The sequence below is a fragment of the Maylandia zebra genome, linkage group LG10, assembly GCF_041146795.1.
Source record: "Maylandia zebra isolate NMK-2024a linkage group LG10, Mzebra_GT3a, whole genome shotgun sequence".
Taxonomy (NCBI): domain Eukaryota; kingdom Metazoa; phylum Chordata; class Actinopteri; order Cichliformes; family Cichlidae; genus Maylandia; species Maylandia zebra.
The window spans coordinates 31,248,611-31,274,865 of record NC_135176.1 but is presented as its reverse complement, the minus strand read 5'-3'; the positions used below and the strand labels follow the sequence as shown (position 1 = coordinate 31,274,865).

Here is a 26,255-nt window from a genome sequence, read left to right as displayed (position 1 = left end):
GCTGCAGCCATTCCTCCTGCATCCTTATGTGGTTAGTGTTGCTCTAAAAACATGACTGTTAGTTCTTTCTGTCTTTTATATGAAATGCACATAAAGAAAATGTTGTGTGTTTCTTTTGCACTACAGAAAATGGCAGTATTTGTAGGACAGTGCTACTTCAGCAGTTCACAGCAGGTTTATTGTAGTAAGAGAAAATTGTGATGCCTTGTATAGATCAGAAATGCACACATGTAAATGACACTGATCACCTTTGCTTTTGCCGCCGGATGCCACCATCATTAAGCAAATCTGAGACACTTTTTGCCGTACTTGGTGTACTTTACTGTAGAGACAGTGCAGAATTACAAATACTCCTAACAGGAGGTTAGAACCAAATGTATTTTCTGATGCGATTGATGTTCTTCAATATCTGTCTGATGAGGTTCAGGTTCATGTTCTGTTGTGTCAGCAGCACTGTGGGAGTGGAGCCTGAGTCTTTGATGCAGAGTCAGAAATGAGGACACTGTCCATGATCATGGCACATGGCTGACCCTCCCTGAGCCTGGTTCTGCTGGCGGTTTCATCCTGTTAAAAGGAAGTATTTCCTTCCTGCTGTCACCAATAGCTTGCTCATAGGGGGTTGTATTTTCTGTAATAATGTATGGTTTTTAAACCTACAATATACAGCACCTTCAGGTGACTGCTGTTCTGATCTGTGTCGCATTTAATGCTGTATGTTTTCATATTTAATTGTTGTTCTGTGTTTTCTTGATTGTACTGTGGATTTATTATTTGTCATTTTATTTTTTGTTGTACATTCTCTGTGTTACTTTTCTTATTTATTGTTTTTGTCTGACCTACAGATAAAAAGTAGCCTTTTGGCTTATTATAGCATATTTACATTTGTATGTTCATTTGTATGCACTGTCCCTTTTATATCAATAAATTCAATTTCAAAACTCGTCAACGTTAGCATTTTGGCCATCATGTTGTTTTCTTTGGTAGGAACATTTAGTGACGTGAGGATGAAGTTATCGGGTAACAGAGCTCAGGGCACAGAAACAGAACTCTGCACAGAATACGTGAGTTTCTCTCAGAAACTGTAAGCCATGTTGTTTGTTGGGTAATTGCTTTAAAGACACTGACAGCACAAAAACAGGAGAGAGGTCAAGAAGTGTTTCCAATTAGTGAAGGTGACAGTTATGAATAAAACTGCCTGCATGAATACACCTGTCAGTCAAACCCTGAACTTTGGGCTTTAATTTAGGCTGAATTATTTAAAAAAGAAGAAGAAGAAAAGCACCATTTGTACAGACCTTTAAAGAGGAAATGAGCTGTTTTAGCCTTTTTTTTTTTTTTTTTTTTAAATATAATCCCTCTCAGGCTAAAAACAGGTAAACTTGGGGTGTCTATGGGGGATTTGAGGAACTGCAGTTTTTAACGCTCTCCTTTTGGCTTAATGTTCTTTGCCCTGGGGGCTGGAACCATAACGAAGCTATGCCTCTCCAAGGAGCACTTTCTACTGCACACCAACGTGGTAAAACTAAACTTAGATTTAAAAAGGTGAAATTTGATTGTCCATCTGAACTGATTTGATGGCTTCTTTCATTTACTTTCATCTCTCTCGGCAGGACGTTTCTCGAAGGTAAACAAAAAGACTATTTGCAGTCGGTCAGCTGTGCAAATTCATGTGTTAAAGTTCACCAGACTGAACTGCGGGCAAAACATCCATGTGGATTTATTTCTCCTCTGCAAGCAAACTCACTCAAAATGTGTTGGCACTAAATGATTTCACACTGAAATTTGATTGAAATGTGGGTGTTATACCAAGCCCCAGCGCTGACAGAACAGCCAGTGATGGAAAAAAAACATAAGAAGGCAAGAAAAAGGAAAGAAACCAAGTGCTGCTTGCATATAAATATAAAATCTCCCACTGGATTCAATCCAAACTCCTCAATACATTCATGGCTTCTTTCTGTCGTTTTGTATTCCTCACCCCTGCAGAAAACCATTATTGTCTTTCCTCTTCTTTTTCTGCAAACATACAGCTGTTTCTTTCCCTGCAGTCTGTCTTTCAGCCACTTTCTCTGTGTTTAATAGCCATTAACCACTAACATGTACTCAGTAGATTTCAGAGCAGATGATTCTCCACAGAGCCACAGCACAAGCCCTTCTTCCTGCTGGTTCCACAAAGCAGAGAGAAAACATATAATCAGCGAACAGCTTTTCCTGTACAGCAGCTCCTGTGAAGTAATGTTGATGACCTCTCGTAGCCTCCGACTGTATCCGGTCATTAAGTGATGACGTGGTCAAAGGAGCTTGCAAAGAAAATCCTACTTCCGGGCCTAAAGTAGTCTGCGTTTAATATGGCTTTTGTGTTGTTAACATGTTTAATGTTTTGTATTTTCTTCTATTTAATCTCAAAAAGCTCCTAAAACAGTCAGTGATCACTGTTGACCTCCCTCGGCTTTTATTACCGCTAATCATTTATTTAAGCTCAGTTTTTACAACCTAGGATGTAACTACAGCCCAGCCCATGCAGCAGTATATGAATGACTAACCTCGTATTGTGGATGGATTATCTCAGTTGTTCTCCTGGCTGAAGTTTGGTCCTTTTGCAGCATCCTGCCATGCGATTACATTTGTTCCTGACCACCGAGAACACTCACGTTAACTTTTATCGAGTGGAAAAAAAGTTAGCTAGTTTATATTATGCTAACATATCTGTGTCACTAGCGGTCACGTAGCACATCATTATATACCAGCTAGCCCAACTTCAGTAACCCTACAAACGTCACTGCTGTTTAGTTTTCTGTCTTCATTTATGTTGGAAGTGATAACAGAGCTGTACGTTTTAATTTGTTTCCAAAACCCCGCAGTCAGGACATGCTATATTGTATTTAGATAGAAGCTAGCGAGCTAACTTCCTGCTAACTTCTAACGCCGTTAAATGTCATAAATTCCGTTTTCATGGATGCCTGGATGTTAAACTCAGTTGTTACACCTGGTAGAGCAGAACGCTGATCATTTTATTAAAGATGAAAGACTTTAGACAGTTTTTCAACTCTCAGTAATGCCATAGTGATCGTTTGATATATGGACCTGCAGCGGAGTTTAGGCCCAGACACGGCTAGTGACGTCAGAATTAACGACTTTGGGATTACTTGTTTGTTGTTCTTGTTTATGTTCTGGTCGGCATGGGTGTTGTTGCACAAGGGACCACAGCCTGAAAAAGTCGTATGCATCATCCGGAAAGTAAAATAATCACGTTGAACGTAAATGGGCTACATAATCCGATTAAAAGGGGCAAAATAATAGCCAAAATGAAACGTGAGAAGCTGCATGTAATTTTTTGGCAGGAAACACATTTATCTTCTTTAGAGCATGAAAAATTGAAAAATCTCGGATTCCAGAATACCTATTACTCGTCACATAAATCAGGCCGCAAAAGAGGAGTAGCCATATTGATCCCCAATGCTGTTAATTTTGAATTGTATTCAGAGATGAAGGACAAAGACGGGAGGTTCGTGTTGGTAAAGGGTAAATTAGAAGAGGAGGAAGTAACATTATTTAATGTATACGCTCCGCCAGGAAGCACCAAATCCTTCTATAAGAAGCTACTTGATTTAGCGGTCTTGGAAACACGAGGAGTTTTGATTTTTGGTGGAGACCTCAATGTTCAACTCCAGCCAAAACTAGACTCATCCAACCACCAGCAGAAGAAAAACTCAACTGCTATCATGGTCCAACGCAGGCTTATAGAATTGGGTTTGATTGATGTGTGGAGATCCTCTCATCCAGGGGATAAACAGTTTACCTATTACTCTGCGTGCCATTCAGTTTATACTCGTATTGACTATTTTTTTATGTACAAATCAGACTGGCATAAGGTCGAGGAATGTAAAATCGGGGTCAGAGATTTATCTGATCATTCAGGAGTGTACCTAACCCTGAACCGCGCTAAACAGCGGACAAATACACTTTGGAGACTCAATACCAGTATTCTGAATGAGAAATCAGCACAAACACAAATCCAGCAGGAATTTGAAACTTATCTACAATATAACGACAATGGCGAGGTATCTCCAAACACTCTATGGGACGCAGCAAAAGTTGTCATTAGAGGTAAGATTATTGCCCTCACAGCTCACAGGAAAAAAGAAAAGCAGGAAAGACTTGAGAAGCTACAGGGGGAATTGAAATCGCTGGAGTCAAGACATATTGCCCAAAAAGACCCCCAGATATTGGTGAGGATGAATAAAATTAAACAAGATTTAAACGGCATTTACGACGAGGAAATTGAAAGAAAGCTCAAATTTACAAAACAAAAGTATTATGAGACGGGACCTAGGGCGCTGAAGCTTCTGTCGTGGAGGCTGCGAAAACAACAGGAAAAGAACAGAATTCATAAAATCAGGAACCCTGAGTCCCAAATTATTTGCAGTAAACTGGAGGATATTCAACGGGCATTTGAACAGTATTACAAAAACCTATATACCCAACCTCCCCTGGTAGAGAATACGACGATGGATGCCTTTCTAAGCTCATTAGACTTACCGTCTATAGGAGAATTGCAAAATAAGAAACTTATGGCTGAGATAACTGTTGAGGAGCTGCATAAAGCTATTTCCAGACTGAAGGCGAATAAGGCACCAGGCGCTGACGGTTATCCGTCCGAATGGTATAAAGCATTTAGGACACAAGTAACACCAGTGCTGCTTAATTGCTTTAATCATACGCTAAGAACAGGAGTAGCCCCACAATCCTGGAGAGAAGCAGTTATCTCAATTATCCCAAAAGACGGCAAAGATACAAAAGAATGCAGCTCGTATAGGCCAATTTCTATCCTCAATGTGGACTATAAATTATTTGCTTCAATATTAGCTAAGAGACTGGAATCAATTATCCCGGAGCTGATAGACTTAGACCAGACAGACTCAGGACAACCTGAGGAGAACGCTACAAGTGATGGATCACATAACATCAGGAAATATTAGTGCAATGTTGGTCAGCCTAGATGCCGAAAAGGCATTCGACTCGGTGGGTTGGGAATATCTATTTAGGGTACTAACAAGATTCGGATTCAAAGATGGCTTCATTAAATGTATCAAAGCACTGTATTACTCCCCAACAGCCAGGATCATGATTAATGGACACCTGTCTCAAAGTATTACTTTGAAGCGAGGGACACGCCAGGGCTGACCCTTGAGCCCGTCCCTGTTTGCCTTGTACATTGAGCCTCTGGCTCAGGCTATTAGAGAAAACTCTGAAATACAAGGAATAATGGAGGTGGATGGAACAGGATGGAGGTGGACCCCTGCCTGGTCGCTTGGATCTCCGACTACCTCACCGACAGACCACAGTACGTCAGGCTGAAGGACATCACGTCTGACACTGTGGTCAGCAGCACAGGAGCACCACAGGGAACTGTGCTGTCCCCTCTTCTCTTCACCCTGTACACCTCTGACTTCGGCTACAACTCTGAATTATGCCACATTCAGAAGTTTGCAGACGACACAGCCATCATGGGGTGTATCTGGGATGATCAGGAAGAGGAGTACAGAAGTCTGGTGAGGAACTTTGTCGCATGGAGTCACACAAACCACCTGCAACTCAACACCTCAAAGACTAAGGAACTGGTTGTGGACTTCGGGAGGTCTAGAGCAGGTCCACTGCCGGTTCAGATAGAGGGGGAGGAGGTGGAGGTGGTCAACAAGTACAAGTACCTCGGGCTGTGGGTGGACAATAAACTGGACTGGTCATGCAACACAGAGCACCTGTATAAAAAAGCCCAAAGCCGACTGTACTTCCTCAGGAGGCTGAGGTCTTTTAACATCTGCAGGAAGCTCCTGAGGATGTTTTACCAGTCGGTGGTTGCTGGAGTACTTTTCTATGCTGTGGTGTGCTGGGGGAGCAGCACAGCAAAGAAGGACTCATCCAGGCTGGAGAAACTGATCAGGAGGGCTAGCTCTGTGGTCGGCATGAAGCTGGACACTCTGGTGACAGTGGCAGAGAAAAGGACATTAAAGAAACTGATGGACATTATGGACAATGCTGGGCATCCTCTGCACACGGCCATAAACAATCAGAAGAGTCTGTTCAGTGACAGGTTGCTTCTCCCAAAGACAAGAACTAACAGACTTAAAAACTCCTTTGTCCCACACGCCATCAGACTGTTTAACTCCTCTCTGGAGGGGAGAGGGAGGGGAAACAGGAGGACAAAGGAGGGGGGAACAACTAAGCTGTAGTGCCTCTTCACCTCACTGTACAATACTTTTGTAAATAGTCAACGGTGCAATAGACTCAATACTTGAAATGTGCAATTCACTTGTATTTTTATTTTTTATTCCTATTTATTCTATTTATCCCCTTCGTATATTTTATTTATATTGTCTCTGTATTTATATATATATGTGTGTGTGTGTGTGTGTGTGTGTGTGTGTGTGTGTGTGTGTGTGTGTGTATATATATAATATTCTGTAACTCTGTAACTTCTGTCGGTGCTGTGCTTTTTTGGAAATCGAATTTCCCAGAGGAACCCACCCGAGGGATTAATAAAGTTCTATCTAATGATGGGGGGTGAAGAACACAAGACCTGTATGTTTGCGGATGATGTTCTCCTTTTTATTACAAATCCTGAGTCTAGTTTGTCCCAATTGATGACCTTACTAAAAGCCTACAATCACTACTCCGGCTATAAACTAAATATTCAAAAAACTCAATCCCTTACGTTCAATTATACACCTCGACCGGAAACTGTAAAGAAATTCAGCTTCAAATGGGACTCTCCTACAATAAAATACTTGGGAGTAAACCTAACGAAAGACATGTCTAGACTCTATGAAATTAATTATTGCCCCCTCAACAAAGAGATCAAATCTGACCTAACTCGGTGGTCTCTCCTCCCTTTGGATATGAGTAATAGAATAGAAATAATTAAAATGAACGTTCTGCCTCGAATTCTCTATCTCTTCCAGTCACTACCCCTGGAGATACCCCAAAAACAATTTGACGAGTGGGACAGATGGATCTCACGGTTCGTCTGGAACGGCGGAAAAAAGAGAAGGGAGGGAGAGCTTTGCCGTGCTTACAAGATTACTACTACGCCGCACAACTGAAGCCCCTGGTAAACTGGTGTTCCCCAAACTATGAAGCTAAATGGAAAAATATGGAAATTACACAATTAGACTTCCCATTACAGTCTCTTTTAGGAAATAAGAACCAAGCTGAAAAATTTTACAAAGATTTGAACCATTTGACCCGGTTCACCCTGAAACTATGGTTCAGGGTTGTGGGGAAACTACAAATAGAAAAGCAGGCTAAGACCTTGAATTGGATAGCTTATGACCCGGAGTTTGTACCTGCCAGGCTGGATGGGACCTTTAAACAGTGGACTCTGAGAGGAATTACTTCTTTTTGTTCACTAGCAACAAATGGGGGATTCCAAAGCTATAAAACCATCTCAGATACATACGGCAAAGCACGACTTTTTTAGATACTTGCAGGTCAGAGACTATTACAACAAGACGTTGCTAATCAGAGATGAAAACGAATACAACCTAATTCATATCTTCCAAGAGGCATACAAGAGAAATGACTCTAAAAAGATGGTCTCGAAAATATACGGTAGTATACAAGCCTCTAAAAATCACTCTACGCTGTACATTAAGCATAAATGGGAGAGGGAATCAGGCTCACGAATTTCAGAGGACAGCTGGTGGGGAATATGTGAGTCTCAGGCTACCACTGCAAATTCAAGGTCCTTAAGAGAGTTTGGTTGGAAGAATGCAGTGAGATTCTTTAACACTCCTAAACTCACAGCTCGGCAAACAGGCTCACAGAGAGGTTGTGGATCCCCTATGGCAAACCATTTTCATGTCTTCTGGGCCTGCCCAAGGATTCAGCCATATTGGGGGGAGGTGGCCCTTGAGATAAACAAAATAATTGGGATTACAATAGACTATTCATTTGATACGTTGTATCTTGGCAAATTGCCTACGGCACTCCCACATAAAGATATTTATTTATTGAAAATACTTTTGGCTGGCTGCAGGAAGGTCATAACCCGTAGGTGGCTAAAGGCAGACCCTCCAACTCGGGCCCAATGGCGTGGGATAGTGGAAGAAATTTTTGGAATGGAAAGGCTTACCTTTGTCCTTAGACTCGAGCTCGAGAAATTTAAGAAGCTCTGGGAAAAATGGGTTGTGTACTCCCCTTTGCACTGAATAAATGAATATTACCATGATGTAAGTAGATGCTATTACTGGAACTGTGAATGTCTCCCATGCTGACCTTAAGTTTTGTATTCCCATACTGTAAAATGATAAATAAAAAGTTATAAAAAAAAAAAGAATTAACGACTGGATTACAGAGGATGGCTATTGAGGTTGTCTCACTTTAACAGCTCCTCAGATAAAAAGCAAAATTTGGTTTTTCATTTTTTCAGGGGGGGGTGGGGGCTTTGTTTCCAAAAATATGTAATCTCTTTAAAAAAACAAGGCTTCTACAATTGATGCATCTAAGACATATTTCCAACCCACAATGCTTTGATTACTCTCCTTTTTACAGTTTATTACACATGAGTAGATTCATGTGGTGCTTTCTCCCAAAATTCAAAGCAAAGCAACTGGAAGTTGGAGGTGGAAAAGCTCTACTGACAACAGTTAATTAAGACTCTTGTGGCAGACTCCATGCAGACTGTCTTTTGCATGGTCAAGAGTTAATTAATGTGATACAGGGCTGCCTCTTTTATATTGAGCTACTGCTCACTGAAGTACTTGAAAAGTCTCCTTCTCCTCTTTGCACACACGTCACTCTGTTTTAAAGATTTGTTGTGCCCTTTAAAGAGTCTGTTGCATGCAGAGGTACTCAAAGTTTATCAAGTTTTACTCGGTTAACTAATAGAAATATAATAAATGCACAATCATACAACAAGAGCTATTACAACACTTAAGTGGTCTCCACCCATCGTTTGCTCATCCTGTCTTGTGGAGTGTGGTTAGCGCGCGCTCCAGTGATTCTCAGTCGAGTTTACATTTGGATTGCCAGCTGCTAGCATACCCTGGTTGTACTCGACGGTGTGTTTTTGAGAAATGAAACAAGTTTTCTTGGGAATAGTTTTCTTGCATTGTGCTATGAGTTAGTAAAAAGGATGTAAACTCAAACAGAGACCTCAACTCACTACCACCAAAGAAATGATATCCACATACACCTTTACAAACACCTTACAATACTCATTAAAAGACTCAAAAACAACAAAAACTTACACAAATCCACTGAGTGTGCTAAACTATACTACATTTGCATCTTGCACATGTCTTTGTCTCTATAATACCAATAATGTATACTTTATTGATCCCAGTGGGGAAATTCCTCTCTGCATTTAACCCATTCACTCAGTGAAGCAGTGGGCAGCCACTGGGCACCTGTGGAGCAGTGTGTATGGATGGTACCTTGCTCAGGGGTACCTCAGGGTAGCCGTTCAGTGGATTTGAACCCCCGACCTTCCGATTATGGGCCACCACTCTACCTACTGAGCTATCCCTGCCCCAAAGGCAGAGCAGAGAGACTGCTCACCCCCCGTGGGGGAATCAAACCCCGGTCTTCAGTGTGACAGGCGGAGATACTAACGACCACCTCTGACAATATCCTGACAATAACTCAACCTGGTCCTCCGGACGTGGCGTCCATCACAACAACCGCAGCGTCCTGCGACGTGCCACCTCCGGTGACCTAGCTCCTCGGACACGCATGGCTTTATTTAATGTCAGGTCGGTGGCGAACAAGGCTTTTCTTTTAAATGACTTTTTCCTCACCGCGTGACTGGACATTTTACTCCTGACGTAGACCTGGATTTCTCCCGGTGAGTTCATCCCCTTCTCTGAGCTTCTCCCCCCAGTCTGTGTCTTTTTTAGCTCGCCAAGGCTCACTGGCAGAGGTGGTGGCTTAGCTTCGGTTTTTAAAAATAAACAAAGTTTGGCTGCTACCCTCCCCTACCTACCCTAGCTTTGAAGCTCAGCTACTGGAGATGACTGACTCTTCGACTACTCTGTGTGTTGTGGTCTACCGTCCGCCTAAATACAACAAGATTTTCATCTCTGAATTTGCTGACGTTTTAGGATCTGTTCTTTTTAAATATGGCTGTGTTCTTATTACTGGTGATTTTAATATACATGTCTGCTGTAAGGATGACCCGTTAGCTAAAGATTTTCTTGCATTAACTGACTCTTTTAACCTCATTCAGTGGGTTAATGAACCAACCCATTCTAAAGACCATACCTTGACCTGGTCTTTTCATATGGTTTGGACATTTGCATCAAGGATATAAAAAATGATGGGTTCTCTGACCACTCCCCGGTCATCTTTGATGTTGACTTAGGTAATACTGAACTGCACCTTGAGGCCCTCCTTCGCCCTATGCGCATAGTTAATACTGAAAATGTGGCAAATTTTTCTGTTTCTTTTTTTAATTGTTCTACCTTTCATATGATTGAGGACTTTGCCAACACCTTGTTAACCATATGCTCCTCTATCCTTGACACTGTTGCACCTATTAAAATGAAGCGCCCTAGAAATTATTCCCAATGTTGGTTAAACAACTCTACACGCGCCTTACAATGTGTGTGTCGCCGCGATGAGAGGAGGTGGAGAAAAGATAAGCTCCAGGTGTTTTATGAAATCCTACGTGCCAGCCGCTCGAAATTACAAACTGCTGCCAAAATGGCCAAAGCGGCTTTCCTATCAAAAATTATCCTGGCTAATGGTCACAACCCCTGAACGCTATTTAAAATTTTTAATTCAGTGGTCAATCCCTGCCCTGTTATGCCGCTGGTGTGCTCTCCGGCTGTTTGTGAACAATTTTTAAAACACTTCTTAGATAAAGTTTCATCTCTTAAGTCTTCACTTCCTTTAATGTCTAGCCCTGTTTGTACCCCTGGTTGTTCGTCTACTTTCCATCAGTTTGAGCCCGTGCCACTCCTTACTCTTAAGCGTTTAGTTGAACAATTGAACAATACTAATCCTATACACGATACCCTCCCGTCTCGTATAGTTACGGACTGCTTCGATGTAATTGGACCCAGTATCTTCCTTACTCTCTGGCTGCATCCCGTCAGCTTTTAAACATGCTATAGTTCAGCCTGTTCTTAAAAAAAGGAACCTTGATTATAATGATTATGTGAATTACAGGCCGATCTCTAAGCTCCCGTTCCTGTCCAAAATCCTCGAGAAGATAGTTCTTCTACAACTCCAGGCGTACCTGGATGAGAATGACATTAATGATAAATTCCAGTCTGCCTTCAAACCACATTATAGCACTGAAACAGCGTTGCTCAGAGTCCTCAACGATCTTCTTCTAATTGCTGATACTGGACGCGCTGCGGTCCTAGTTTTATTGGCTTTATCCTCGGCCTTCGATATGGTAGATCACAATATCTTATTAGCGAGGCTTGAGCATACTGTAGGAATTAAAGGTGTTGCACTTGATTGGTTTAAATCATACCTCTCCAATAGGTCCTTCTAGGTCAACCTGGGCACTCTTCCTCCGCTGCACCTGTCGGCTGTGGCGTGCCTCAAGGATCTGTGTTGGGCCCGACTCTTTTCTCACTGTATATGCTCCGTCTAAGTGCAATCTTTGAGAAATGCTGCACTGCCTTTCACTGCTATGCTGATGATATACAGATCTACTTTAAACTAAATGATGATCTTGCTTCGTCCTTGCACTGCTTTCAAGAGTGCATGCGCGAGGTCAAAGAATGGCTCTTAGCAAACTCTCTTATCCTAAATGATAAGAAAACTGAAATCGTGGTGTTTGGCAGCAATGTTCCTCGTGGCCAACTTCCTGATGCCTTTGGTTCCCTTACCAGCTCCCTTTCTGACACTGTTAGCAATTTGGGCGTGTTGCTTGACAGCTCGTTCAAACTCGATAAACAAGTGTCTGCTGTAGTTAGATCTAGTTTCTACCAACTGCGTCTCATCTCTAAGGCTAGGCAGTATGTTCCGCATAAGGACCTGGAAAAGCTCATCCACACCTTTGTGACTTCTAGGCTGGATTACTGCAATTCACTGTATTTCGGTCTTCATTCTGCCCTTCTTCATAGACTGCAGACAGTCCAAAATGCTGCGGCACGCATTCTGACCAGAACTGGGAAGTTTGCCTGTATCACCCCTGTTCTAGCTGACCTGCATTGGCTACCCATTAAATACCACATCCAATTTAAAATACTGCTGCTTACGTTTAAAATGACCAACAACACAGCACCGAGCTACCTTAGTGAACTCCTTAAATCGTATGTTCCTGCCAGAGCATTAAGATCATCTACTCAGTTGCTCTTGGTGCAGCCTAGATCTCGGCTGAAGTCTAGAGGTGACCGGGCGTTTGCCCTGGCTGCACCAGAGTTGTGGAATAACCTTCCGATTGCGATCTGGGCGTCCGATTCTATCCAATCTTTTAAATCATGGTTAAAAACCTAAGTCTAAGAGGTACGAGCATTAACAAGCAGGAAAAGCGAGATTAAACATCTCGCAGTATAATCTAATAGTTTAATCTTGCTTTTCCTGCTTGTTAATGCTCGTACCTGACTCTTAGACTTACTTTATTTTTCTTTATACATTTTTTTTATGGCTTGTGCTTTTACTATGTTTTTACTTGATATGCATTTTATACTACCCCTGTGTATTAGTGGCAATGACCTGTGAGTATATTTGATACTTTGCTGAGGCCTTTTAATACTCATGTTACTTTTCTGTCTTTTATGTTAAGCACTTTGGTATACCGCTGGTTTTTAAATGTGCTCTATAAATAAAGTTTGTTGTTGTTTGTTGTTGTTGTTGTAATCAGTGTTGCTTGAACCTTTGATGTATTTTGTTGCGTATATTTTCAGTGTGTATTTGTTTTTGTGTGTCTGTTACTACTTTGTGCAACTCCTGTTGATCAGACTGTCTTTGACATAATATTCTTGCTAAACAGATTTTTAATCTCGAGGGTCTGCTTAAACAAAGATTCAGTTATTTTTTATTATAATAGGAGTTTTTATGAGTCCCTTGCACATGAAAGGATATCTACTAATTGTGCTAAGCAACAGGGTAATGAAACACTAGAATTTACACAAATAACAAAAACTGAAGCAGGCTATTAGTACAATTAACAGTGCAGCAGGTCATGTTTTTTGTCAGAAAAATAACATAAAATTCTCCAAAAGCTTGGAAACTACCAACATGGTCAAGTGCTAACACCACGCTGGGGCACACATCTGTCACTCGTAGTAGTCCCACATGTTTCTGCGTTTCTGACTCTGCGTAATCTGGGTTGCAGATTACATCAGACTGAACCACTTCAGAATATAATGGAGACCTTCTTTTCATACTGTGGAAAGCAAACTGATCTTTTATTTATAAAAAACTGCTGTAATGCCCCTTTAAATACCAGATAATTGTTGGGGGGTTTTTGTAATTCACTGATAATGATTAAGCGCTGAAGGTCTTTAGCTTTGACAGACTCCATATGAAAGGGATTCAGAGGCCAAGCTTATTCGAATTTTTGGGCAGCCTTTGACTTGCTCTGCATCAAAGTCCTCCGAGATCTCCACTCTTTGTTCTGTCTTGAGGGATGAAGACATGGTCGAAGACAATCAGGTTGCCATGCCAACAGTGTGGCACCCAGCAGCACTACCACAGCGCTGTCTCCTCTGACTGAGCACCTTTCTGTTCTACAGTATCCCACTTACACTCTGAGAGGAATTTGCATATCTAAGCTTCCCAGTTCAACCTGCTGGTTTTGAGCAATTAGCGGATGAAGCACTATATTAATGAGCTCTACAGTGGTTATTAAAGAGCAGAAGGGAATTGTTTATTTTCTTTGTAGTTTTCTGTCTAAGCAAATCGTAAACTTCTCTCTTCTTCTGTAATTACTTTTCAAGGTGAAGTCAATTATTTTAAACCTTACAAAACAGAAAACACTTCTGCTTTGGTGTGACAGCAGTCAGAAAGGCTGAAGGTGTTTTTACAAACAATAAAGTGCATGACAAACTATCTTACACCTGACTTCTGTAACCATAGACCTTACAGGTGTAGATGGAAGTTTACACACACTGATCATGGGCAAGGCTGTCATGATAATCTGAGACTTCTTGGGTGATTTCTTGGGTGAGATGGAGATAGATGGATAGATACACGCCAAATAATATTTAGCTAAATTTTCATTAGTAAGTTGCACATTGACCAGATGCTTTGGGTAGCCATCAGCAAGCTTCTGGCATAATTCTGGCTGATTATCTGACCAATTCCTCCTTCATTATTTCGTCAACTTTGTGCCGTATACCAGCAGCACTGGCACAAGGCCAGGACATGATGCTACCACAGCCATGCTTGACAGTTAGCAGAGTGACGTAGCTTTGAAAGACTCAAATACTTCTTGTCATTGTAGCCAGACAGCTCAGTCTTTGTCTTGTCTGACCATAAAATGTTTCTTTAGAAAGCAATTTGATTGTCCATGTTTGGCAGCTTGAAGATTTCTATTTTGGAGGAGGGGCTTCTTTCTTGGTTGGCACCTTCTTAGTCATGGCAATGTAAAACCTACGACACTGTGGGCAGCGAAGCCAGCATTTCAGCAGTTTCCTGTTCATGACAGGCTTAAAGTCGTGGTGGTTTCTCTCTCCTAAAGCTGGCAATGTCCTATTTCAGGCATCGGCAAACTGGCTACACATGTGAATAACTTTGTACTTATTTTCAGTGGTTTGGGCCAATGATGCAGGAATCTGTAGTTACATAGAAACGGCTCCAAGTGACCTTCCCCTCATGTGTAAATCTGCAATTGTCCTTCTTGTTCACTGGTCAATCCAATAAGAACTGTCAAACATAAATTTCTTTATGTTGTCAGTCATTATCCCTTACAAGAAATTAATGCACCTTGGCTTTGTAAAGTTCAAATACATTGTTAAACCTTCAACTCTGAGTGTTAGAATATCTAAATAAGTCTATGCACATCTGTAAGTCTGTGTTTGTATCTATTTTTATGTGTTTATGTGTTAGAGGAAAGCACCTTTAATCATACCCTGCTTTACTGTCGATTTCACTTTATAATGAAAGATGATTTACAAAATTAACATCATGTTGTGTTCAGAGCTGAAACTAATTACTGAGAAAAAAAGTCATCAAGAGAATTTTTACTGACAGCTGAAGTGAAAAGAATAACTTTCTCACAGACTCGTTTAAGATTTGACTTATTGTTGGAAGCACAGGACTCGCGCTCCTGCTGACCAGTAGAAAGACCTGAAGGCACTTTGTTAGTGCCACAAATCTCAAGTCTTAAATTTATTCCAAATAGCTGTTAATGGCATTGATTTCACACGTCTGTTTATGATTCATTTGCCATCAGAGTTTCGTTTCAGTGCCGTCGCGTTCTCAATTATTACTTTGTAACTATCACGTTATTCCTGCTCACAAACGGCTCTCACAGCACCACAATCCCAGTTAGAGTAAATTACAGTCCCCTGTTAAGGTTTTGATTTGCAGTCATGTCATCATTTCAACGCTCAGCACACTTTGTTAAGCTCTCCTTTAGTGCACACAAATCCACACACTGACAGCAGGACTCCATCCATCTGAATGCTTTTATATTTATTGTTTTCTTGTCCATTTAGAAGTGCAGGACATTACTACTGTCATGTATACGTGAATAACATGGACACAGCTCCACCCCAATCAAACTAAATCTGGTGGATTTAGTTTGATTGGGGGTCTCCAATATGCAAGCTACATACTATTTGTTGGATACAGTCGAAAGCCAGTTTGTCTGGACTTTTCAACAGCTGCTGCATGAATTACAGATTCACGTCTGACTGAGTTTGTGTCTGAAAATCAACAAACTTTTTTATTGTATTTGCAGAGCTTTATACTTCAGACTAGAATCAAGATGTCCTGACAGCTGTGATGGATGCTAAGACTTCACTTGAGGATTGCTGCTGGGAAGTAAATGATTTAACTATGAAACTGAGCTTGTGTGAGACGGCTCACCTGCCGGAGGTTTTGATAGATCATAATCATTATACCTTTAGGTTCCCACTCAAAGTCAGGGATAATCAATAATTATGATTGATTATTGTACAAGGCCTGCAACATCGGGACCACACGCATGGATTCTGCTACTTTAGATGCTCCTGAGAAGCTGCAGGTCTTTAACCAACTTCATGGAAAGACTCCAACAAACAGCTGCTGGTTTCAGGGCTCTCAAAATGGTTTAGACACGTCTTCTTCTTTCATTTTAAAAATGCAGCCAAGCAGGATTGAAATAATGATGCAGATGCTGGCTCAACTTTTTTTTTTTTGGTGAGCGAGCAGTTTATTTGATGATGCTTCAGGATCATCGAGTGCCCCGAAACTGGAAACGTGGAGATAAAACGACTCCCTAATGCAATGTGGTCAATTATTTCTTCATTTATCTTTTAAGCCTGAAGCCGGTTCATTAGTGTCTTTTTTGTTGAGTCACAACATCCCCACCGGCTTCTATTTGTGCGCTTGTTACCTTTTTTCTCATCACTCCATCGTGCCACCACTTCCCCTGTATCTTGCCGATCGCTGCCTGACGCTCACCTTTTCCTCTTTTTCATCCATCCATCAACAAGCCTTCTCTAGTCACTCCCCGCTTTACATGACATCCTTCCTGCTTGCTTTCTCTGATCTCTTTGCCATCTTTTCACCGCCACTTCACTCCCACTTTCTCTTGCTTTCCCTCCCATTCAAAACTGATTTGCTTTGCGCCTTTGCCCTTCACCCTCACTCTCAGACACGCCCAGAGAGAGAATGTGACAGAGTACAGTGAATTCCCAAGCTGGGCTCCCACTGCATTTACATTCTCTAATCTTGTAACAAAAGGAAGGAGGTGATGAGCCGGTGCCTCGTGGGAAAGGTCAAATTGCTAACTAATCTGCCCTCCCCTTCCACCCCCACTCATCCCACTCCTCAGCCCCTCCCCAGTCTTCCCACAGCGCTCTGTAAAAAGCCCACTGTGTCATTGCACTCATGTCTGGAGGTCACTGTACTCCACGGAGCGACCTCGCAAGTTTTGTGTAGCAATTAATTACTGCCACCGTGGCTGGCACATATGGGCCTATTATCATAAGGCCTCATGGGAGGATACTTCCTGCAGCCATTATTCTGTGGGAAGTGACAGGGAACGTTTTAAAATGCCAACAGGCTTTTACTTCCACTGCTTTGTTGGTCCTGTAGTCAGGACAGACACGAGCAGGCAAAGACCGCTGGCTATTTTTAACAACATTCCCGCTTCATGAATATGAAGGGTTTGTTTGTGCAGCACACCTTGAACCATTAAGTGGTTATTAAGACAATTAACCAAAGTTATAATGAAGAGGCAGTATAAGTATAAGGATAAGGATCACCTGATCTGTCACTACAAGGTGAAGACAGATCACTGAGATATTACAATAAAACAGGGTGAAAGTGATGACTTTCAGCAAGGATCAGATCAAAGGACATCAGCCGACACCAGTTAGCCAGTAAATTAGCAAATGAGCTATTTTAATTATTTTCTGTTCTCTTAAAGCCGTTTAAAAATAATAATAATGCAATTTTCATCCATCAATTTTTCAGGTTGCCGGGGGCAGCAGTCTCCCTCACCCTGGATCACGTCTCCCAGCTCTGATTGGGGGAAACTGAGGTGTTGCTAAGCCCATCGAGAGACATTGTATTTCAGACATGTTTGGGTCTGACAGCAGTCACATCTCACCTAGGAGGCATCTGAGTCAGATGATTGAGCTGGTTGCTTTCAATGTAGAAAGAGCTTAGCTGCGCTCAGCTAAGCTCCTCATCAACGATCAGCTCATTTCCACTGCTTGCATCGGCAATCTTATTATTTTGGTCTCCACCCACCGCATGTGGCTAAAGGTGAAGGTGGGAATCTTCCTTTCATGGCAGCTCGTTCCTGCGTCATGTTCCAAGACCCTGCGAGAACTTGAGGCAGAAACTCACTGTTAACCTGTTAATAACTCTTCTCGTACATCTTTCAGCATGAAACCTTGGTTCCAAATTTGTTTGCAGAGAACGAAATCAGGAAAGAAAAATATTTATGAATCCCAGACTTGAGCACAAAGGTCACACACACAGATTAACAACATCAGAATCACAAGAAACTACACTGATGGTGGTAAAATCAATCAAAGGCGCGTTCCACCCGGCCATCTCTGTTTTTCTGACTCTGATTCTTCATTTTATCTCTAACTGAACCACTGTCCCGAGTCTCAACTGGCTGAAATGCCTTTTTTATGGATCTTTTGCTTTCAGACAACAAAGCTGAACTAAAGTAAGCAAACACACCAAATACCTTCTTCTGTAAATGGTAGAAAGGTCTGCATCACTCACAGCCTCGCTGAATTCAAATTGATTTTAAAATTTTTATTAATCACTTTTTAAGCTCTCGTGGCTTTATGTCTACTTTATAGATTTACTCACACCGTATGGAGCTGCCTGCGTTCGTTGGGTCAGACCCTCCCACGGCCCACCTCATTACAAAGAGATGTTTTCTGTGAAGCTGCAGCAGCGGAACTCATTACGGATAAGTTCTCAGTATCTACTTGTTAATCACTCCTCAAAACTTTTACACAAAGGCTTGTGTGAATGCATCCTGTAACATTTGTCATTGAGCTATACTTAATAATTCTAATAATAATAATTCCATACTATTAACACCTTTTTTCAGGTATTATGCCTTGTTTTATATATTTGTTTATTTTAGCTGTGTGCTCTCCTTTATTATTGAATATGCAGAACACAGTAAAATGTAACTTTAAAAACCCTGGTGTGGAGACTTGGGTTTCAGCACCACGGACAGCGACAGTCTCTCAACAGATATCTGAGCTTTTGGACGATTAGGGAAGATGGAAGAATGCATCTGGAGTAAAATTCAGAAAACAGTCCACAGACTGGAAACAAAACATCCCAACAACAAACAATCCCAAAACATTCATTATTACTGGAGAATCCAGTCGCTGTAAAAGCAAAGCTGAAACACGCTTGTCTTCTTCTTGTGTTGAGACTCTGATAATCTGATAATCTTCTTATTTTGTGGGAAATCTGTTTAAATATTTTACAATCTTCAGACGGCTGATTTAAAAAAAAAAAAAGTTTAACTTTATCGACCATCATGCACCCAGATGTGACGGCTCTTTGAAATGCATAGTCGCTGCAGCCGCCGACTAAACTATAAAATCTGCCTCAGCTTCGTCCACACATTTATGTTTTCTTAATATTTTCTTAATATTCATAGATTATGGTGAACACAAAAATGTCCTTGTGTACGAGGTCTCAGCTCTGCTTTTTCAGGACCATGGACAGCGACCTTCAACATGAACGTGCTCTTAAAAAGCCTAAAATAAAACTCTGACAACACTAAATCCTCAGAATACTGCTGAAATATTATTACTTCGTATTTATTGTGGGATTCACTCCCTGGGGAATTTGCCACCTTGAAGCTCCAGCACAGGTTACTTCTGCTGAAGATGAGTTTCTTCTCTAAAACATTGTTAGATTTGTTTTCGCCATGCGTCACTTAGGAAGTGATGATCAACTGCAAACCATCGCAGTCCCTTCTTATCGAGCTCAAATGTTTTACCGTGTCAGGCCACACGAGCTGTGCACGTCTCCGCTGGGATCAATGTTTTGGTTTCATTGTTTTTAACCAGTCGTTAAAGCAGTGAGAATTTCTCCATCCCTGCTTTTGTCTTCGAAACAGAACTTCCCTGCATCCCAGCTCAGCATCCATTTTTTTCTCCTGCCTCACCCATAATATTTCATTTTCCCCTCTCCCCTGTTCTCCCTCTGGTTCTCAGGCTCTCTGTTTTCCTCTCTGTACTTCTGGCAGTGCTAACGGGCTTTTCGAAGTGGCCTTCAGAAGCAGCTGGATTGCTGCCGGGAGCCTTTGGAGACCTGCCAGGCCATCATATGCCCCTCTCCACTTTATCCTCCTACGGCTGCCCGTCTCTGTTTCTCCGTCTCTACAAATTTTAATCTTTCTTTTTCTTGTATGCATCCATCCATCTATCCATCCTCCTCTTCCTCTTGCAGATAGTGTTTTATCCGTTCTCCTCCCTCTTCCGCATCCTATTTTTCATCTTCCTCCCTCCTCCGACTCTCATCCTTGTTGCTTCTTGTAGAATCTGCAATAAAATCATAATCCAATCTGTGTGGCACATGGTTCTGTCAAAAACTAAATTGGGATTTCATGAAGCTAAACTATCACAGTTCTCCACGAGTTTCTCTTCAATTTAGAAAATCTAATGATTGTGTTTCTATGCAACAGGTGGCCCGGCAGTCTATGTGAGCGCTTTTATGTCCAAGCGTATCTCTTTATTCTGTTATGTAGTTAAGCACAAGGTTTGTTTCCCCCCTTTGGCTCCTTTGGGAAGACTGAATGTTTCTGACCAGAAGACTGTTTTTACCTCATGCTATGTCACAGTAGAAAATATTTTGTATACTTTATATGTTGTACTGCTTTGCTTACTCCCAGCCACTGCTGTACTTTTGCATGATTCAAAATCAAAATAACCCTTTTAAAGAAGTCATTTAAGCTCCTCTCCTTTTCAGAGTACCTGCCTTTAAAGCAACTTGATTCTGATTTGAAGAGCAGGTGGGCGGGGTTTCTGTGGTGTCTGTGCTCACAGCCAGCCCCGGTCACACAGGGCTGTAGACCGCTCAGTGACCAGTAACCACTGGTTGGTGAGTGGCAGTCACCCTGTGAAACTGGTTGCAAAGAGGTAAAACCTTTTGCGATTTTGCGTTTCGGGTGCTAACAGATTGCACCGGTCACCCTTTGTTTTCATGGCAGATGCCAACTTGCCTCACAAACCTCTCACTAAGCAGAAGCAAAACTGTGAATAAAGAAAAACGAGACCCAAACTGGAAACAGAGCCTGAGGCTGGGTTCACGCCCAGGCTTTTACTTTGAAGGGGAAAAGTTTCTGGTTTTGGTTTGTGTAATTTCATGTTTCACTCCCTCTCAGTCGCTAGTTAGTGAATGTCTGCAGACGGCCGCAGCAATCACAGCAATCACAAGGTTTTGGGTGTGGTTCGACTTTGCTATCGATGCATCGTCCAGCTACTACCTTCATCTTTTAGGCCTGTATGAGCGAGGTCTCAGAATCTTTACATATCATAATAAATAGCACTTCATTCATTCATAATTGTCCAATTGAACTCCTTATTTATTATTGCAGTTTGCAGATAACTGCTTTAACTATTAGGATAATGATAATAATATATTTGCAGAGCCAGAGTCTGTATCAGTTTTTCTTTTTTTATGTTGCTGATATTTATCTATTTGTTCTGTTGGTTGGATTCATGTTTTTTGTCTATTCTCTTCACCGTTTGCTACTTTGAAGGGAACTGGAGAGTGTTAGGACAATATTTCAGTTAAAATTAAATATTTCTAAACATATGAAGAATAAATGGAACAAAATGGATCCTTTGTGTTTGGACTGTGACCCTCATTTAAAGAGAACACGAATGAACCAACGCCTCAGATTCAGTTTCATTGTTCTCAGAAAATGCAGCGCTTATTCCTGAAGCTCAGATACATTAAAATGAAGTGTTTGTCATTCAGCTGTGATTTCACTATGAGCTGGTTTCATCAAAGAAACAACAATACCCGTTTGATGAAAGGGGCATTCAATTAACTAATAATTTACAAGCGACGACAAGCTCCAAACAGTCGTATGTCTTTTGTTGCACTGAGAGAACATTATCAAGGCAGAGAAGATTACTCCAATTATATTATCGAAGAAACATCATGAGCTTGGAAACCACAACCTTTAAAATGACAGTCTGCAAAGTAAACTTATTAAAAGTGTTTGATTTAAATATATAGAAACCGTTTTGCTGCTTCTTAACTCTGAGCATTCGGCCACTTTCCCCCAGCGTTACGTGCACTTTATGGAAAAGCTGCAGGACTCATGTCTCATCTCAATTTAAATGAGTTGCTTAAATGGATTCTTGGTTACATGTAAATGTCCTGAAGCTCTTACCTGAGGCAGAGAAGGTTTTTGCTGGCAGAAGTTGTTGGATTTAGCAGAATTAGTGTTCACACAAAGATACCGATCACACTGTATAACAATTTCATTTTTATTTCAGATAGACAGGAAACAATTCAATGACTTTAATAGAATCGAGTAAAAAGCAAAGTCAAAGAAATCTGTGCACATTCATTGTTATCTCTTCAGGTTCCTGTTCACGATTTGCTGCTGTGCTTCAGATTATTGTCTCGTTATATGAATCAAACTGATGGTGTCATTTTTTGACTCGATTATACTTTGGTCAAGTCGATGACTGCACAGGCCCCGCCTCTGCAAAACAAACCCAAATCATCCTCCACACTGTCACGAACTTTAGCCTTCAACACGCTAACTGAAATGCATCTCTTGGGTTTTTTGCAGTTCCTCCTTGGGGTGATTTGGCAGTGATGTCTACTATTTGTGGCAGTGTATGAAACCACACACCTGAATGCTCCAGACCAGCAAAATGCAAAATACTCCTTCTTTCACAGAGGTGCTCACACTTGATGATCACTTATTCAGGTGGGTTTTCATACATACTTTCTGAAATCGTACTGAAGTACAGTTTCCAACCCCAGTGATGTCAGGCGAGGAGCAAAACTAGGAGCACGCTTATCATTTTCCCCCTCAACATTCATCTCGTGGTGCTTCACACTGGGTTTGTAGTGTATGGAGGTGACTGAAGAGAATATTTAGATGAAATGAACTGAACTGTGGTGCCTGTGGGAGAGTCATCTAGTGGCTTCACTGACTGTCCACACACTTACAACTTTATAAAAATCCTGATGAAGGAGATCCAGCTCTAGTACGAGGGGATGAAAAGGATGTTCAGGTGATTTTAAAAAATAAATAAATTAGAGCAGCGCCAACTATCTAATCGACCGAATTCACATCAGTTAAAGCTTTTGATTTTTACCTGTAGGGTATCCTACCACAGACAGGCCGAGATTTCTGATAACGGTTACAAATCTTACCTTAAATCAAAAAAGATCTGCGCTTGTTTCAATTTGATGATGATGGAAAATTGCTGACAGAAGCCACAGACCTAAAGATTTCACTCTCCCTGCAACATATTCTGGTCTTTCAAGAGCTTTTGGAAACTGAAGGATTGTCACAAAAGAAAAAAAACAATCCACCAAGCTTGTTTACTTGTAGTGAGGGGATAAAAATCATCCATTTGAGGCATCAGGCTGTAACTCATGCACAAGATTGTTGGCAGCTTCGCTTTGAAGCACCAGTTGCAGCACCAAAGTGTTTCCTAATGCAAGATCTGGTAATCAGTGACCTCAACAAGCAATCTGTCAGCCAGTGGCTCGTCTAAAAATGTTTTTCCTCTTTTCTTTTGCCAAATTCACATCAAACCGTTCTCTCTGCTCTCCTGTTTCCTTCACCTTCCCCAGACAGATCTGTTGTCTTACTTTGTGGAGTTTTCTTTGCACAGATCATCATCCAGCCCTTGTTTACGTTATCCCACTGCTGAATCATTAGCATGCTTTCACCAACACCAAACACTACCACAGGCAATAGTTTTGCATCCCTTTGTGGGCTTTTTAAAAATTTTTAGAGCCACAAGTCAGGCACGTAATCCCAGTGTGTTAGAAAAAAATGCATATTCACTGTCAGGATGCTTCTGCAGTGCATGTAAACTGATGAAATATGGAGCAGATCCTTGCTGGAAACATTAAAAGTGCTCAGTCACAAAGCAAAACTGAGACAAAAACATGTGTGCTCCAGGGCATGTGCACACTCGCGCACAAACATAAAGGCACAGACGTGCAGGCTGAATATTAAATCTTAACGTCTTGTCAATATTTACATCTTTGGGGAGACTCGCGTTTCCGAGTTTCGTGAAAAATAAACCGAAGGGCGGCAATCGCTGCTGTGTCCTGCATCTCACACATGGAGCAAATATAAACGGCAACATGTGGCTTCCATGGCGTCATCATAGAGACCAAGAGTATTCGTGAACTATCTATTTTAACTACCAATACATTCTTTTGACATCAAAGTTTGAATAAAGCAGCAGGAAACAAGAAACAAAGCTTTACTGTGACAGTAGCTGTGTTCCAAAACCTAGGCCGTATCCTTCGAAGAACCCGGCCTTCGTGGTCTACGTGGGCCGGGTCCTTCGAAGACTGAGAAGGCCGGAAGTGCGAGGCTTGTGAAATGGGACGGTCTAGCCTTCAGATGTGCATCACCAGCTGTCTCAAACATCTCACACTTCTGTGTCATCAGTTTTCTGTTTGACGATTATTCAGCTGTGTGAAAACTATAACTCTAATCTCAGCTAAACTGATTTACTCAGGAACAAATAAAACACTGAAAAAAAATCATATGGTACCTACATGTTAGACAAGTTTAGACAAGACCCTAATAAAGGAAAATGTGTAGATATATACTCAAGTTAAAAAGTTATATAAAAATATCAAAGTGAGCCTGTTCATTTACTGCTCTTGACAGTGCTAACGGCTCCTCTTCCCCTCTTCGTTCACGTCAACTTCTTCTCCCAGATGCTTTGTTGGATTTGCTTAACAGTCATGTTTGGTGCCAAGTTGCCATCTGAGCCACATTACAGTGAACCTTTGGGCTCTCCAGTGTCACCTCATATCACAAAACAAATAAGACCTATTCCTCAGATGAATCTGGAGCCAGGTGCTGATCCCAAACCTGACCTGTGCCCTCAGAATCACACTTAGATGCTGCTCTAAATCCTCACACGGTGCAGTTGACATGCCTGGCAGTTTGTTGTCATTCCCGGGTAGCCTCTCTGTTTGCTTCCGTTTGATTTCATAAAACCATTTTGTGTTTTCTCGCTTTAGGAAACACGTGTGAAATCAGTCAAACGGTTCTGGCAATATGACAAAATGCGCCACCAGAGTATAGCCGACTGCTTCTGGCTTTTCTATTCATTTACACCAGCACAACAGAATCAACAGTAAGCAGCGTCTGGCGCCCATCTCAGCCCAAAGCAGATGCTGCGTAGGCCAGAATTCAGGAGAGGCACCTGTGCTTTTCCGCTCCACTTAGCTAAGAAACACTGAATCATCAGTGCTGGAAAGAAATTGAGTGCTTTGCTTTAGTATTGCACTTCATTACTGCACACTGCCATAGTACATTCTGGAAACTTATCTCTAATAATCTAATCCCGGGTATTCACACTCATTCACTCTGAATGGCCCTTATCAGTTGTTATGACTCCTGATAACCTCTTGTTGTACATTCTAGTAGGTTCAGTGAGCAGCTATCGTCGTTCTAATCAGTGACAAACAGAAAGAAACTCAGATGATCTGGCAGACCTGTAGAAGTCATGTGCTCATGTTAGGGAGGTCATCAGGACTGCTAACATTGCTCTTTAAGAAAAGCTGGAAGATCTATGGACACTAAATGATGTTATACCAGAGCACTGAACCTGTTAGCAGCTGTGAGAGGCCACAGACTGGTGATATCTCTGGGAGAGATGACTCATAATGGCCATGCAAAGCTCTGATTATAGAGCGGCAACAGCAAATATGGAAGATATCTGTGTTGAGCTATTACATGCACATGAGGCACTTTTCTGACTGCCATAATAAATAAACTCCACCTGGGGAGCACTTTTACAGAGTGCAGTCACTATCAAGGCATTCAGCTTCGATCAAACTCACCGAATATTTTTAACAAACTTCTTTTTAATCAGATTGAAAACATTTGAGATGATTTCGGTTCCAGAGTAAAACTAAAACAGCAGGAATAAACACTGAAGTGACACTGAAAGTGTCTGTGGAGAAAACGTGTCTTTAACCTGCAGCCCTCATGATGACCAGCAGGAGTCTGAGAAAATAACCCAACTTCTTACCCCATCTTGGTAATAAGATGAGATCAGTGTATTGACTCAAACAGCAAAAGCAACGATGGACTTCCACCAGACACTTAAATATGTCCAAATATTTTGTGCATTAAAACATTTTTCTGACTCAACGGTTCTTAATGCAGCCACTCGCCCATTTCACTGGACAAATTTGCAGCATTTAGTTTTTCAAAGCAAGCTTGATTTTTAAATTCTAATAAACAGATGTGACCAATCAGACCGCTGCATTTAGCAGCACGTGTGCTCGTAACTCAAATTGTGCACCAGCACTGAAATCTCATTGAGATGGAAATAGTGAAATAATCCTATTTGAGCTCAGACACACAACTAGACGACTCGCTGAAAGTATTCGTCTGCCTCCTCAGACGTGGTTCC

The 26,255-nt window shown here is 41.5% G+C and overlaps 1 protein-coding gene across 2 annotated transcripts in view; it reads right to left on the bottom strand.

The window, feature by feature from the left end:
• sgcd (sarcoglycan, delta (dystrophin-associated glycoprotein)) overlaps positions 1-26,255 on the bottom strand; it is a 431,163-nt gene that overhangs the window by 247,543 nt on the left and 157,365 nt on the right. The gene's annotated exons all lie outside the window — the stretch shown is intronic.